The 16380-nt window shown below is 34.7% G+C and overlaps 1 long non-coding RNA gene and 1 pseudogene across 1 annotated transcript; one reads left to right on the forward strand and one right to left on the reverse strand.

The window, feature by feature from the left end:
* Nucleotides 1-6679: 6679 nt before the first annotated feature.
* On the reverse strand, nucleotides 6680-7822 carry LOC132637845 (leucine-rich repeat extensin-like protein 4; annotated as a pseudogene).
* A 3021-nt stretch (nucleotides 7823-10843) lies between these two features.
* LOC132636602 (uncharacterized) lies at nucleotides 10844-15244 on the forward strand. Its single transcript, XR_009581330.1, has 2 exons — nucleotides 10844-11589; nucleotides 14862-15244. It is a non-coding gene; the product is annotated as an uncharacterized LOC132636602 (long non-coding RNA).
* The last annotated feature ends 1136 nt before the right edge of the window (nucleotides 15245-16380 follow it).

Genomic DNA, 16380 nt, shown 5'->3' on the forward strand with positions numbered 1-16380 from the left:
TGTTATTGAAATATCATATCAACTTAAGACATACAGGTATTTCACAAAAACTAATACATCTAGAAATTATGTTTGTCAAATTATAATCTTTTCTCAACCTAATATCAAGAGTACAAATTTTTGTACTATCAATTCTCATAATGGAAAAAAATAACTTTTCATAAGAGAAAATTTATATTCTCATAACAAATAAAATCTCATTTATAAATGTCCTTACACAGCACATATAATCTAAAACGTATTCGAGAAGTAGTAACAGTAATAGCTATAGAAATCATACTTTTCAAATATTTATTAAAATGAGTTTACTTAAAGAAAATACCAAAGGCAAATGAGCTTAAAACTTTAATTGATCTTTTGCCCTTTACACGTGGTGCATGCCACAATTGAAGATACGACCTGCTCCATAATAATATAGTGTAATAGGATTACACATAAGGCCCGCTTCATGCTTACTATACATATAATTCTCAAAACGTGTCCTAGATCTAAGTAAAAATAATAATTTGTGTCTACTTTTGGCCCACCATGCCACTACACCTTTTAATACACATGCAACTTTCCTTGACAATTTCAAATGATGCTGTGTCCCTTCCATGTGAATAAAATAATACACATGCCAAACATTTAGCTTGTACACTAAATCTGAAAATGTAACCAATCCATATTGGGTCCACATCTGGAAATCATGCCCCTAAAATTTCTCACGTTAATTCATTTGCCTCCCAACTCACTTAAATATTTACCACTTAATAATCTAATCATAGTTAATTAATCCCTAATCTCCATTAATATTTTCATACTAATTGAAACTTATAAATACTCGTGCACTAATTAAAATTGAGAATTAAAAGTCCCTATTCCATATCCCAAAATAATCCCGTCCTTAACCTATGCCGATTCGCTTAAAAATATTCCAATGTACAAAAATATGGAATATAACAGCTTCCATATCCGAAAAATCAACTACTAAAATTACTTATTCTTTGTGCACATTTTATGTTCTTGGACGTTGGCTATCAAAAATGGTGTCATACATTTGTGTTTTGGATTCTTTGTAATTTGTTTGGTAAGGATGAATATTAAAGTGTAGTGTAATGACTCATTTTTCCTTTAGGAGCGTACTTATGCGTTATTTGTTTAACCTCAAATCCTTACGGTACATGTGTACCATCACTTTAACCACCTATAAGCTTGGGGAATAACCTCGTGTCCGTTACTAATATCATTTAACTCACACGCTTTCCGACGTACGAAAATACGGGATGTAACAAGACATCTCTGATGAACTATTAACAAGAGTGGAATTATCAGAGGAGTATGTTGTTAGCTGTTTTGTAAAGAGCTTGAAACCAGAAATAGGTCTTAATGTCAAGATGCTAGGCCCAAGAAATGTAGCCAAGGCTGTTAGTTTGGCTAAAATTCAAGAACAAACCATTGCCGTCCAACAACAACTTTTTACTAGGATTAGGTGCTGTTAGTTTGGCTAAAATTCAAGAACAAACCATTGCCGTCCAACAACAACTTTTTACTAGCCTGCTACCTAATCCTAATCCCAAAAACTTGATCAGATTTTCAAATACTAAACCATCATACCATGTTAGTTCTTCACCTTACCCAAACCAGAATCAAAACGCATTCTCTAAGCCCACTAATGCACCTTTCAAACCTCAAACTAATGCCAATATGGAACCCAAACCACCATACAAAAATGCCAAACTACTGACACCTGTTGAAATGGATGAGAGAAGGAGTAAGGGACTATGCTTCAACTATGATGAAAAGTACAGTTTTGGTAATATCTACAAAAAGAAAAGACAGCTATTTTCTATGGAAGTAGAAGAAGGGGAAGAGATTACTGAATTGGAGGAAGTGTCATTAGACCCTGCTCAATGCTTGTCCATGATTGGTCAAGGGCTAGAAACTGACCTTGAAGGATCAATTTTACCTCATGTATCAGTTCATGCCATGAATAGTGTCCATGACTTTAGAACTATGAGAGTTACACTCTCTATTAAAGAAAAGTCAATTCTTGTGTTGATTGACATTGGAAGTTCCCACAACTTCCTAGATTTGAACACTGCAAAGAGATTGGGATGTGTATTGACTGCTATCTCACCTTTCCATGTGTCTGTTGCTGATGGCAAGAAGGTGTACAACAACTATGTATGCAAAAACTTGATGTGGAAGATGCAAGGTGTTTCTTTTGATTCAGATATGTTAGTGTTCCCTATAGAAGGGTGCAACATGGTGCTTGGCATTCCATGGCTATATACTCTTGGAGATATTATATGGAATTTCAGCAAATTGAAAATGGAGTTTAATATCATGGGGCATAAAGTTTCCTTGAGGGGTATCAAACCACCAGCTGCTAAGGTGATCCAACCAGATAGGATGGATAAGTTACTTGCCAAACCAACAGAGTTGTGTATGATTTCAGTTGGTATGTATCAAGATGAGCAGATCACAGGAAGTGCAGCAGAATTTCTGAGTATGGATGGAACTCAGTTAGAACCTGATGTTGATAATGGATTGAAAGACATCTTGGAGGAGTTTAATGACCTGTTTGAGGTTCGCATTGGTCTATCTCCCTCTAGAGTACATGATCAAAAAATTACTCTCAAGGAAGGAACATCTCCCATAAACATAAGACCATACAAGTATCCAGCTATTCAAAAGGATGAAATTGAGAAGTTAGTGGATGAAATGCTAGAATCAGGTATAATCAGGCATAACACCAGTCCTTATTCATCACCTATTGTTATGGTGAATAAAAAGGTTGGTTCTTGGAGGATGTGTGTAGACTATAGGGAACTGAACCATTGTACTATCAAGGATAAGTTCCACATCCCAGTGATTGAAGAGCTGCTAGATGAACTACATGGGGAAAAGTTTTTTCCCAAGCTAGACTTAAGATCTGGTTACCACCAGATCATGATGTGTGAGGAGGATATCCACAAGCCAACATTCAGAACTCACCATGGCCATTATGAATTCTTAGTGATGCCATTTGGCCTCACAAATGCCCCTTCAACATTTCAGAGCCTGATGAGCCAAATATTCCATGCTTATCTCAGAAAATATATACTGGTTTTCTTTGATGATATCCTCATATATAGCAGAACTTGGGAAGATCATATGTCACACTTACAAGAAGCTTTCAAGATCTTCAGAAAACATGTGCTATTTGTGAGAAAGAACAAGTGTGCTTTTGGGGTGCAGGAAATTGACTATTTGGGGCATATCATATCTGAGAGTGAGGTGTCCATGGACAAACAAAAAGTGCAATATGTGCTAGACTATCCCCATCCTACTACTATCAAGGGGTTAAGGGGATTCCTAGGCTTAACTGGGTACTATAGGAGGTTCATCAAAAGTTATGGTCTGATTGCCAAACCATTGTACAATCTCTTGAAGAAAAGCAATTTTCAATTGGATGCTATTGCCACTAATGCCTTTGAAGAATTGAAACTAGCTATCACTTCTGCACCTATCTTGGCTCTTCCTGACTTTTCAAAAGTGTTTATCATAGAAATTGATGCTTTTGGTGATGGAATTGGAGCTGTTCTAGTACAAGAGCAAAACCCGATAGCATTTTTCAATAAAGGCTTATCTGAGAGGAATAAAGCTCTCTCAGTCTATGAAAGAGAGTTGCTAGCCTTGGTTAGTGCAGTTAAAAAATGGAGACCCTATCTCCTAAGCAGGCAATTCATCATCAAAACTGATTATCATAGTCTCAAATACCTCTTCGGGCAAAGGATTACCACCCCTACTCAATAGAAATAGTTGGTCAAGTTACTTGGATATGACTATACCATTGACTACAAGAAGGGAAAGGAGAATGTGGTTGCTGATGCTCTTTCTAGGAAGCAGGATTCTGTAAAAGTTTTTTAGCATTTCTGGGGTTCAAGATGACCTCTTGGATACTGTTAAAGATTCTTGGATACAGAATCTCGAGCTACAAGTATTGATGCAGACATTACAGTCTAATACAGCTCACAAACCTCACTACAAATACCATTCAGGTGTTTTGAGCAGAAAAGGCAAAATGCTGGTTGGGGCTGATGAGGACCTAAGGGAGAAGCTGATTGCTTTCTATCATGATACTCCAATAGGAGGGCACTCAGGTATCACTGCTACACTCAAGAGATTACAACAAGATTTTTTTTGGAAGAAAATGAAGCAACATGTCTACTCTTATGTGAGAATTTGTGATGTGTGTCAGAAGTGTAAAAATGAAAATATTGCCTATCCTCAGTTGCTTCAACCATTGAGCATCGCTGACAAGGTTTGGCAAGACATCTCAATGGATTTCATAGAGGGGTTACCTAAGGTTGCTGGTAAGAGGTTATTTTTGTAGTAGTTGATAGGTTGAGCAAAGCTGCTCACTTTATTACTTTTAAGCACCCTTACATGCATTAGATGTGGCTCAAGTTTTTATGAATGAGGTGTTCAAACTGCATGGGATGCCTAAAACTATTGTCTCTAATAGAGATGCAGTCTTCACTAGTAAGTTTTGGAGAGAGTTGTTTAAATTGAACAAAGTTTCCTTACTCTCTTCAACTTCCCATCACCCCCAAACTGATAGGCAAATTGAGGTTGCTAACAGGTGCTTAGAGTGTTATTACAGGTGTATGACTTGTGAGAAACCAAAGGAGTGGCCCCAGTGGTTGCTCCTTGCTGAATGGTGGTACAACACCACTCATCACTCCTCTATCAACATGACCCCCTATGAGGCTGTCTATGGTCAACCCCCCCCCCCCCCCCCCCCCCCCCCCCCCCCCCCCCGCTTCTTTATTTACTATTTGACTCTCAGCTTGATCTAGTGAACAGAAGTTTACAGGCTAGAGAAGCCAATTTGGGGGCCCTAAAACTGTATTTGTCTGGAGCCCAGAGCAGGATGAAGTCCCAAGCTGATAAGATGAGGACTGATAGGAACTATTCAGTTGGAGACTGGGTTTATGTTAAGCTACAACCCTATAGGCAACACTCTTTGAGGCCTCACAAACATCAGAAACTATCAGCTAAATTTTTTGGGCCATTTCAAATCGGTGCTAAGGTAGGTGTTGTTGCTTACACCTTGGCACTTCTTGATGACTCCAAAATCCATCCTACCTTTCATGTCTCTTAACTTAAAAGAAGACTGGGTCACAACCTGCTTCAGTCACACTACCAGAGGTTACTTCTCAAGCTAGACCTGTTTTGCTCTATTCTGAGTCCATTGTGGATAACAGATTGATTCAGAGGAATAGCAAGGCTGTTCCTCAACTGCTCATTAAGTGGCTCAACTCAGCTCAGGAGGATAGTACTTGGGAGGATTTTGATTCATTCCAACAAAACTTCCCTACTTTGGATCCTTGAGGACAAGGATCATCTCAAGGGGGAAGTATTTGATATGATCCAGCTGCTGCTAAGGAATTAGAGATGATTTTGGGTATTTTAATTCAGTTCTAATTCAGTTTATTAGCTTTAATTAGTGGATAATAAGGTGGTTAGGAAGTTAGTTAGAGTCACGTGCCAAGCACGTGAACTGAGTTGTCACAAAGTTAGTTAAAACTAACTTTCCCACCTGTTTTGTAGTTAGCATATAAGTGAGGATTTTCATCATTGTAATAATTGAATTCAGTTGATTAAGGAAATAATATCTTTCTCTCTTCTCTCTCACTCAATCCAATTCAATCAATCATCCAATCTAGGGTTCTTAAGCTAGCTATGAAGAGTAATTCAATCCCTGTACTCTTTAGGCTAGTTTAATTGTGGTTTTCGATTCAAATTGAATCTAGAACTGCATCATACATGCGAGTCATAATTCTGGAGTTGTTTTGACTTTATTTTAGTCAGGACATTCCGATTTTGTTTTCGTATATCTGAAGCACTCTAAACAAATTGAAATTAATCACTGTTGTCTTTCGTTCAAATTGTTACTTCTTCCAGTAGAGTTTATAGATGTTTGTTAACACATAATTTTTATTGTCGAATGGATTTTTACTTACCTACATAATGCTTTAATATTTTTTCTCACGACAATTGTGACTTCTCAAGCACAAGATGACTCCATTAGAGATGCAGTGGTAGTAGCCTAGTACATTTGAGATTTGTTGTTTAGCTAGTTGTAGATAACACTGGGGTTATGGAACAAAGGATATCTAGGACTTATTTCTGGAAAAAAAAAATCATTGGCGGGAAGGGAAGGAAATGCTACGTTACTAATGGGATTTGAATCCTCCACCTTAATTGTGGAAGACAAGGGGTTCACCAAGTGAACTACTAGCCCTAAACCCTGATTATCTAGACCTAGACCGAGGTATTAATGTTGATTTTTTGATCTTGCAAACAGAATGTGATACAATCCAATACAAACAAAGATTGGGAACGAGTTACCTACTTTGATTTATTGTTCGAAAGAATCTTAGTTTTGGGAAAAGTTGGTCGTATCACACATACAAAAACAAGTATGGAAGTTTCACAACCAACATGTACAAGCTTCAATACACACAAGATTTACACTGTTTGCTTTAAACCAATATGGACATTATTTCGTAATCTGTACAAGGACACTTATTTACCGTCTTTTTTTTTTTCATCTGAATAGAAAATAAAAAACTATTTTTTTTATATAAAAGCTAGGAAGAGTAGGATAGAGGTAAGGTTCACAAGTAACAAAACACATTCAACACATTCAAATTCCAACAACAACTACCACAATGAAGTTAATTTTAAAACATTCAACTGGATTCTCAGTCACACCCTTACATTCCTTGTTGCTCCTTTGCAAAGGCTTATCTGGCAGACAGTTCCGACATCATTGGACAAAATTCCCTTTGATGTCAAGTTTCTGCAAATGCCTTGCTCCTCACAGAAACAATTATAAAAGAATGTGAAGTTTGACAGATTAGGAAAAACACATATTCCTTCTGTCACAATTCCACTCATCATGTCATGTCCCAAATTTAGTATCTCCAATTGAGCTAGCCCTGCTATAGTATAAGGAATTGGCCCTACTAACTTATTATTGCTCACATCCAACACCTTTAACTTGCACAAAAATCTTACTTCAGGAGGCAAACACCCTGTTAAACTAGTATTGATAAGGAGCAATTCTTCTAAAGTAAAGTTGGAAATGGTTGGTGGCAAGGTTCGTCCAAAGAAATTATTGGCGAAAACAATCACAAAAGATGAGCTTGACCCTAAATTTGACGGGATCATAGAGGTCAAACGATTGTCGTGAAAGAAAATGGCGTCAAGCTTCTTGTTAAAGAGTTAAAAAGGCAACGACCCTTCAAATTCGTTGAAACAAAGATCAAGATACTTTAACGAAGGAAGAGACAGCACGACATTAGGGAAAGGGCCTACGAATCTATTGTTACTAAGATCAAGTTCATATAGGAGAGTTAGATTGGATAAAGTGAGTGGGAGGATACCACAAAGGAGATTGCTATTTAAGTGAAGCAACACTAAGTCTTCGAGAAGGCCAAGTTCATCAGGCAAGAAACCGGCTATATCAACATGGTTCAAATCAATGCCAGCAACATTTTGGATATTTGTGTCATTAGGTTGAGTAGTAAACGCCTGTATAATTACAGACTGAAGGACCTATCCAGTTAGTAGTCAAGTTTTTAGGATCAGAGTAAATTACGCGCTTCGAAGCTTGTAGAGCAATATAGGCTTGATGGAGCCTTGGATTTGCTATAGCCTTAATGGAAGAAAAATGGCCACGACGAGTAGTATGAAGGGTAGTTTTGTGACCATGTTTGGCTGTTAAGTTGTTGAACAAGGAGGTAAGACTTAGTAACAAGATAACAAAGTAGGAAAATAAAACCATATTTGCTAGAAATTATATGCCTTTCTTGGGTTTCATAGGGTGAATTCCTTTATTTTGGAATGAGTTTTTAGTTGTCTGGTTAATCATGTCGATTCTGCAAGATTTGGATTGGTACTCTTCTTAGTATTTGACCTATAAAATGCATTCTACAACAACCTTGTACAGCGACCTTTAACTGTCAAAAATGTTGACAGCAGAATTATGTTGTTTATGTTCTCATGCTTTCTTTGATGGTTTATGTGAAATTACTTAGGTTCTAGACTCTGCAAAACCTTAAATGAATGTAGATAGTTATGTTTTCTTGAGAATAAGACGTATAAATTCAAATGCTTTGATTGATCATGGTATTTGTAGACAAAGTAGAGTCTGAAGAAGATGTGCATGACATGGACCTCTCTCCTTACATGTAGCTTTCTCAGTTATTTGAAGTGGGATTTGAGAGAGACAAAAGGGATAAAGGGAGGCATGATTTTGACTTGAATTTGAAGAGATAAGCTTTGTTTCATAACAAGGTCTTGAAGTGATCAAAATTGTACGTGGAAATAGCTTCCTGTGGTGGTTTGGTGTAAAACCAATAGAATTATGACCATGAAGGGACGCAGCATACTTGCAGCAGGTGCAGGTGCAGGTGCATCCACTATTTTTACTCGAAACACGATATGTATAGTTGTATAATCATCATATATTATTAAAAGTGGGAAGTTCTAAAGTTAAAAGTAAAATACTAAAATAGCCCTATAAAGTTGATGAGTGCCTATAATAACCTTCACTTAAACACTACTATCATTTACCTTTCAATATTTACTGTAAATGTGTGCAATTTATGTACACCTAAATAATAGTACTGCACTAAACGGTTGTTAATCCTTTAAAGACTCTTAATTGCTATCAAGCCAAGTTTCTCTACGTTTCAAATCAAAACATGGATAAGTTGAAGAGTTAGTAATCTCAAAGATTTTTTGAAGAAGAAGGGTCAATTAGGACTCTTAAATTGTGTTGTGTTGTGACAGATCCAATCTGTGTTTGTTCAAGTGGCTCTAGAAATCTGTTTGCATTTAACTTTCTTCTTCAATTATCAAATAATTTAATCAACTTCCAATCTCCTACTCTCACGCTTCACCTCCCCTATAGAATGAATTTCCTCTTAAATTCCTCCCGAATCCATCTTTTCTATTACCTTCTAAAATTAGCTTTTATCCAAGTAATATATTATGTTTCTTTATGTTCTTCTTGCTGATGATTTGATGATTTGTTATATATTGTTTTCTAATATTTAAATTCTTTTGTAGTGTTGTCTGATACATAATTTATTGAAGCCGAGGAGGTATGAATTTTGCAATGATAAATCATCAAATTAAGCCCCATCATTAAGCACCATCATGTTGTATTGCACATGATGATTTGTTATATAATGCTCTCTAATAGTTACATTTTCTTGCAGTTTAGTCCTAGATCCCACTTGTGGGATCATACTAGGTTTGTTGTTGTCGTTGTAGTCTAAAACATACTTCATTGACGCCGAGGAGGTATGAGTTTTACATTGATAATCATCAAATTAAGCACTATCTTATTGTATTGCACATGATGATTGGACTTTTGGGTATTACTTTTTCTTTTCACATAATCCTTTATCAAAAGACTAAAAAGAATGGATTACTTCTTTCCTATTGTAGTTTCCAAATATTCCTGGTTGTTAAATTCTAAATCAAGTTTTCTTCCCCTTTTATGAGTTCTTTTGCTTGTTAGGTTGACTTCTCGAATGCTCCATATTTATCAAAGATTCAAAGGCAATATAAGCTTGCATCATAGATTGATCTTACGTTTTATTATTTCTTTATCTCCACAAATACTATTTTTTCTCTACAGTGTGAAAGAAGTTCTATTATAATATCTACTACATGTCAAAGTTCAAAACTTTTACTTGGGTTGTCAATTGGACTAGAACTTCAACTCCGAATGGCATGTCCAATAAATGAAAGAACAATATTCTTTTTTTATCCTTTTATGTAATTTTATACAAGAAACAACAATGGTTATTGATAGAACCTATGAGTTCACCCTTTATGAGTTCACAACCTGAAAGTTCACCAAAATAGTCTAAGGGACCTAGTCCCTGAACTGTTTTCACAGACAATGCTGAAAAGTAAATAAGGCCGGATATTTAAATGGAAAACTCCTTGCTCAAGGGATGAAAAATCACGACCTACCCCAGTAGGATTTCCAACTTCACTAAACTGAGCAATGTTCAGATTACAACCTATTGCAACGTAGGAATTAAACTCTTAATCCCTCTCCCTTACAATGACCCGATTGTAAGCAACTCTTGACTACCTCTAGCCAAGCGAAACTAATACACCTTGCCTACCTCTAGATAAGTGTACCACTCAAAGGTTAAATAGGTAAGAATTCAAATTAATACACCTAGACTAACTATAGCCTAGTGTACCACTCAAAAGCTTGTGAAGATAAGCTTCTTACAAGCAACCGTTGAGATTTCAAGCACCTACAAACAACTTCTTAAAAGCGAAGAGTGGGTTTACAATTTATAGAACAAAGGAACAAAGACTCAACAACCTAAGGACTTGAAGCATCTTCAGTTCAGGGATCTGGTGTTGATACCCAATTTTGCCCCTCCTTTATTCCAGTTAATAAATCAATATCTTATTTTTACCCTTACTTTATTATAATTTCTACTACTATATTAATATTGTTAAGTATTAATACGTCGTACATCGCTACTTACTTATTATGTATAACTTAGGTAATATTTTCACTCTATTGTTACTTTGCTCATATTTTATGTATTAACGTTAATTATGAATTTATTATTATCATTATTATCATTGTTATTATTACATAATATATTTGATCTAGTTTAGAACCCATATACTAAATTCAACAGCCCAAACGACCAGCCCACATTATTACCCTTTTTCTACCCGATCCAGCCCAACAACAATCGACCCGGCCCATTTATGTTTTAAAATCAGTTGAAACCTAATCGTTTCAACCTAGCAGCCGACCTTCTCTCCTCTCTCTCTTCTTTCCTACGCTCTCTCCCACTCCCTTCACCATTTTTGGTAATAATACAGCTCCCTTTTACCTTATACAGTCTTGTCTTTCCATTTCTATGCAAAAGTTGTCCTCATGTCTACTCACCCGCGTTGGTCCTGTCGTTGAATGGCAGAAGGTTCATTTTCTCGCTTCAAACACAACAAATCCTTAAAGACCAGAGAAGATCAGCCCATTTCGGGTACAAATCTGCTATAAATCACGTGAATGGTCCCTAACGTTCAAATATTGTGACAGAGATTCGGCTTTCTGTCATGATTTGGACTGACCTTGAAATGGGTTTTGAAATAATCGGAGATGGTGACCTATCCTCACTCTATAAATGGGATTTTTTTTTTGGGAGAAAAGGGAGGGGATACTCTCTGTTTTTTTTAAGTCTTTGGTTCAATTCATAAAAAAAAAAAAAAGAACATTGATTGGGGGAAAACCGGATTACTTACCACATTCAACATTTTCTATTTTCGACTCCTACTCTAAATCTTAGATTTGTTCAAATCCCGTTCTGTTTCGGGTTTAGTCACTACCTGCGTTTGAGATTATTCGAAAATCAAGCCAAATTGTTTTTTTAGAAAAGGATATACTGTTTCGGCTGATATCGAAATTTTCAATTCGAAAGACTTTTTTTCGAGTTCGAATTCGTCGGGTTCGAGCATAGATTTGAGATTCCCGCACTCAGTTCACTGCGCCCGAAGAAGGTAATCCCCTCTCGTGTTTATTTTTAGTATTTTGTATGGTCTATCGATCGCTGCTCTTCGGTGTTAAGTGTTTATGCTAAGTGTTTACATGCTTACTTTGATTTAGTTAAAGTTTGGCATGTCTCTGTAATAGATGTTCATAGCATGTTTAGGCAGTTTAGTTTAAGTTTAGTCGCATCATTTACTGTTCGGATAACCTGAAGGTTAGTTGGTTTATTGGCGAAAACATGCTTGAGCGATTAGTTTGATTAGCATGTATGGAGAACGTATTTTATATCAACTAACTTCAGCCTACTTGTTTAGGTGCATTAATAATTTAATCGGACAAATACATATGTATAAAGATTAACCTGGGTCGATTTGTTTAAAGTATGCTCTGTTTATGATTTGGTTAGTTCATATAGATTTAAATTAAGTAGAAAATGGCTAGGTTCAGTACGTGGTTGGTTTATTAAGAAATCTCGTCCTTATGATTTATAAACATCCATAATGTTTGGGTTTGGATCAAAATCATACATATTCTTTCACATGGTACACTAATAGTACATTATGTTTGCATAAGTGGTGCACTTTTAGTCACAATCCCAAATAAATTTAACGGAAAAGAACAAAAATGCCCCTGAACTTTTAGAAAAGGTATAAAAATACCCTTTATTCTTCTATTTTGCTAAAACTACCCCTCAATTCAACTTTTTGGCTCATTTATTCTCCTTGACTAACAGACAACACTAATTTTTTTAAAAAAAAAATAAAAATTGCACATGACATTTTATTACTGAAAAATTGATTTATTCTTTTAAAAAGAAATCTGAAACCTTGGAATTTTTTTAAATTTGGAAAACTTTTTTTTAACGAGTAAAACCTTGACTAACGGACAACACTAATTTTTTTTCTTTTCAAAATGTGAAAAATTGGATTTTTATAAAAATCTGAAAAAATTAAATTTTTTATGGAAAAACTGTGTTTAAAAAAAAAATCAGAAAACTATCTTTTTTTAAATCTAGAAGAAAATTATGGAGTATTAGTTTTGCACATTTTACTTAAAAAAACAATCAGTTTTTCAGATTTAAAAATTGAATTTTCTAAAAAAAAAAATGGGGTTTCCACCCGTTAAATTATTTTTTCCAAACTTAAAAAAATTCCACATGTTTTAATGAAAATCCAATTCTGTTATATATATATATATATATATATATATATATATATATATATATATATGGCTTACTACATTTGTTTTTTTAAAGAAATGGATGTTGAAAAATTATTTTTCCTTATTCTACAAATAACGATTTTTCAGATTTCTTTTAAAAGAATAAATCAATTTTTCAATAATAAAATGTCATGTGCAATTTAATTTTTTTTTTTTTTAAAAATAAATTAGTGTTGTCCGTTAGTCAAGGGGAATAAATGAGCCAAAAAGTTGAATTGAGGGGTAGTTTTAGCAAAATAGATGAATAAAGGGTATTTTTATACCTTTTCTAAAAGTTCAGGGGCATTTTTGTTCTTTTCCGTTAAATTTATTTGGGATTGTGACTAAAAGTGCACCACTTATGCAAACATAATGTACTATTAGTGCACCATGTGAAAGAATATGTATGATTTTGATCCAAACCCAAACATTATGGATGATTTTGGTCCTTTTCTCTTAGTTGGTTTATTGGCGAAAACATGCTTGAGCGATTAGTTTGATTAGCATGTATGGAGAACGTATTTTATATCAACTAACTTCAGCCTACTTGTTTAGGTGCATTAATAATTTAATCGGACAAATACATATGTATAAAGATTAACCTGGGTCGATTTGTTTAAAGTATGCTCTGTTTATGATTTGGTTAGTTCATATAGATTTAAATTAAGTAGAAAATGGCTAGGTTCAGTACGTGGTTGGTTTATTAAGAAATCTCGTCCTTATGATTTATAAACACCCGAAAGTAGTTTTCTCACGAAGGAGTCACCGCCTTAGTTTGATTCGAGACATAGAGTTCAGGGATTGAAAGTTTGAAATCTTTCTGCCAATGTAATGTTTTCTCTTTGAAGAACTTCCTAACTGATATGCGTTCCTTAGTTGAGTTGCTGACTGCCTTTGCTATCATAACTAAGTTGCTGACTGCCTTTGCTATCATGTTCATCCGTGAATGGCTTAGAAATATAGTATGATGAATGTTTTGCCCATGCTAATGCGGATTATAACTCAATTTTGCCTAAGGCCACAAGCCATACAAAATGTCCAATCTTATTCGTTTTGTTTTCGCCTGATTGGAAAGTGTGGAGAACAGGGGCGGATCCACATTCAAGTGAGGGTGTTCACCCGAACACCCTCGGCAAAAAATTACAGTGTATATATAGGGTAAAATTTCTGTATTTATGTGCATATATTAACTTTTGAACACCCTCAGCAAAAAATTACAGTGTATATTTAGCTTCTTCTTTTTTCCGAACACCCTGAATGAAAATCCTGGATCCGCCATTGGTGGAGAATGACTCATTATAAGTTTGAAGTAAAAATGTGAAATCTTGTTTTACCAAAACACTTTCCAGTTGAGAGAATATTTTTTTTTATTTTTTTTTTTTAATTTTTTTTTTAGTGTGATCCCTTTCTCTTCTCTCTTTTCATTTCGCTTGGATCGTTGATATGTATTCCCGATTTTATGTTTGGGTGTCTAAAGCGCTTCTAGGTTGAGTTGATTGTGTTAACGTTTATATGTCGGATGTCGTAACAATAGAAATTTCGCTTGTCTTTTGATATGATAGTATCTTATAAAAGATGGCTCAACATCACTGTTTTGTTATTATGCAAAGCAGGTCGATAGGGGAAGTCGTTAGTACCTTTCTATATTTATTTAAAGAGCTCACTAACCTGTGCAAAATCTGTTTTGATTTACCTCTTTCCACATAATGCAGCCCCCAATTGTTTGTTGAAACCTCGAGAATGGATAAAATGTGAATATAAAATAATTAGCTTGTTTGGTAAAACTCAGATCTGCTTAAGGGAGTTCTCTGCCCGAATATGTATTCATTATGTATTAGTATAGATTTCAATACGTTTTGATTATGTTACGGTAATTACGTTCCAAATGAAAGCATAAATCTTTATCAAATGCACAAGTTATAACAAAATATAGTAGTTAGATATCCGATTGATTTTTCTTTTTCGTTGCAACGTTCTGCCTGTTATTGATGTACCCACTTTAATTTATATTATGCATGTTTAGCCATTTTGTTGATTGCATACTAATCTTTTTTTTTCTTTTTGTGCATGACCATCGCTTAAGAGTCCGAGGGACTCGTCTTCTTCCGCATTCGGTGTTGGGCTAAAAGCCCAACATAATATCCTCGGGTCATCTTCCCTTAGTCCCATCCTCAGCGGAATCTATTAAATTTCGCTGGGCCGAAGTCCATCAGCAGTGGACAACAGCAGTCCTAAAATGGCTGAGCCCATTTAAATCATATTTACACTTCTAATTTATTTCTTGTGCCTTTAATTTGTATTGTGCAACTAGTACTTCACTTTGATTTTTTGTTTTAGCTAGAATAAACCTTAGCGGAATTAGTGGGTTAGTTTAGTATGATGGGAGTTAGTTTAAAAGAGAAACTAACAATTATTCCTATAGGTTTCATCCTTTTTTATGATAAATTATTTATAGCATCTAAAATATTCTTTGTTAGAATGATTAATTTCTGAAACAGCATGATTACACATTTTGAGTTAAAAGAATCAAGATTCACTTTTACTATTTTAGAAATTGGAAACGTCATAAATTTTACACTAAGTTAGCTTATTTTGAGAAATAAGAAAAACGAACTAGTTTTCATAGATAACAATTCCACTTCAGCTCCTTTCCAACATTTGAAATACGTATTCGTTAAAACAACTTTTGTACAACTAATAGTCTTTCTATAAAACTTTTTAAATTTTATTAATATTAATCTTACAATAACTCTTTTAATTATAGGTCGGTATAACTTATTTTTCACAAATAGTTATAAAATGTTGCACACTTTCTTTAGTTTACCTATAACTAAACTTTTTTTATACAAATTAGTATATTTCTACCAGTTCTATTTTAAATAGTATTCCTACGTGTCTATCTATGATTTTAGTAATACTTACAAAGCTATTTTCTTTTCCATAATACTATATTTGTATTTAGCCTAATTAATTGTAAGTCCGGTCGATTAACCATTATTAATGGATCTTAGAGGATGTTTAATACCTTCCCTCTAGATTAGTTGAACCCTTACCTAGAATCTTTTTGGTTTCGTAGACTTTAAAATAAAATCAACTTTAGGTAATTCCTTTAATTAAGCTTAGGTGTCCTAATTCACCATAAGTAATTAGGTGGCGACTCCTAACTTTAAATAACCCCAGAATTACTCGGTTGTTGTAAATTATTTTGATCCCGGTTAAAATAGGGTATAACATCTGGTCCTTTGGCTTGTTGAGGCTTTGTTCTTGAGAGCACCTTGAGAGGGTGCGGCTGCACGTGAGAGAAATATAATTTTCAGATGTACAAGTGTTAGTCTTTAACCTAGCAACTTGTTGTATATATATATATACTAGTGAATTTTGTCGCGCTTCGCGCGGTCATAAGAAATAATAATAAATTGATTTTTTTTCTTTTCTGAAAATGTAGTTGGGATAAAAGATTTTACATAGTTTCTTATGTATACATACATCTAATTTTATAAGTGAGTTTATCACCAATGTATTACTTCTCAGTGACACCGATATAGATCAAGCGGAATACATATGGTTACAGGCTGATTATGAGGTCATGCAAATATCCCTTT

Source organism: Lycium barbarum, chromosome 4 (genome assembly GCF_019175385.1).
Source record: "Lycium barbarum isolate Lr01 chromosome 4, ASM1917538v2, whole genome shotgun sequence".
Taxonomy (NCBI): domain Eukaryota; kingdom Viridiplantae; phylum Streptophyta; class Magnoliopsida; order Solanales; family Solanaceae; genus Lycium; species Lycium barbarum.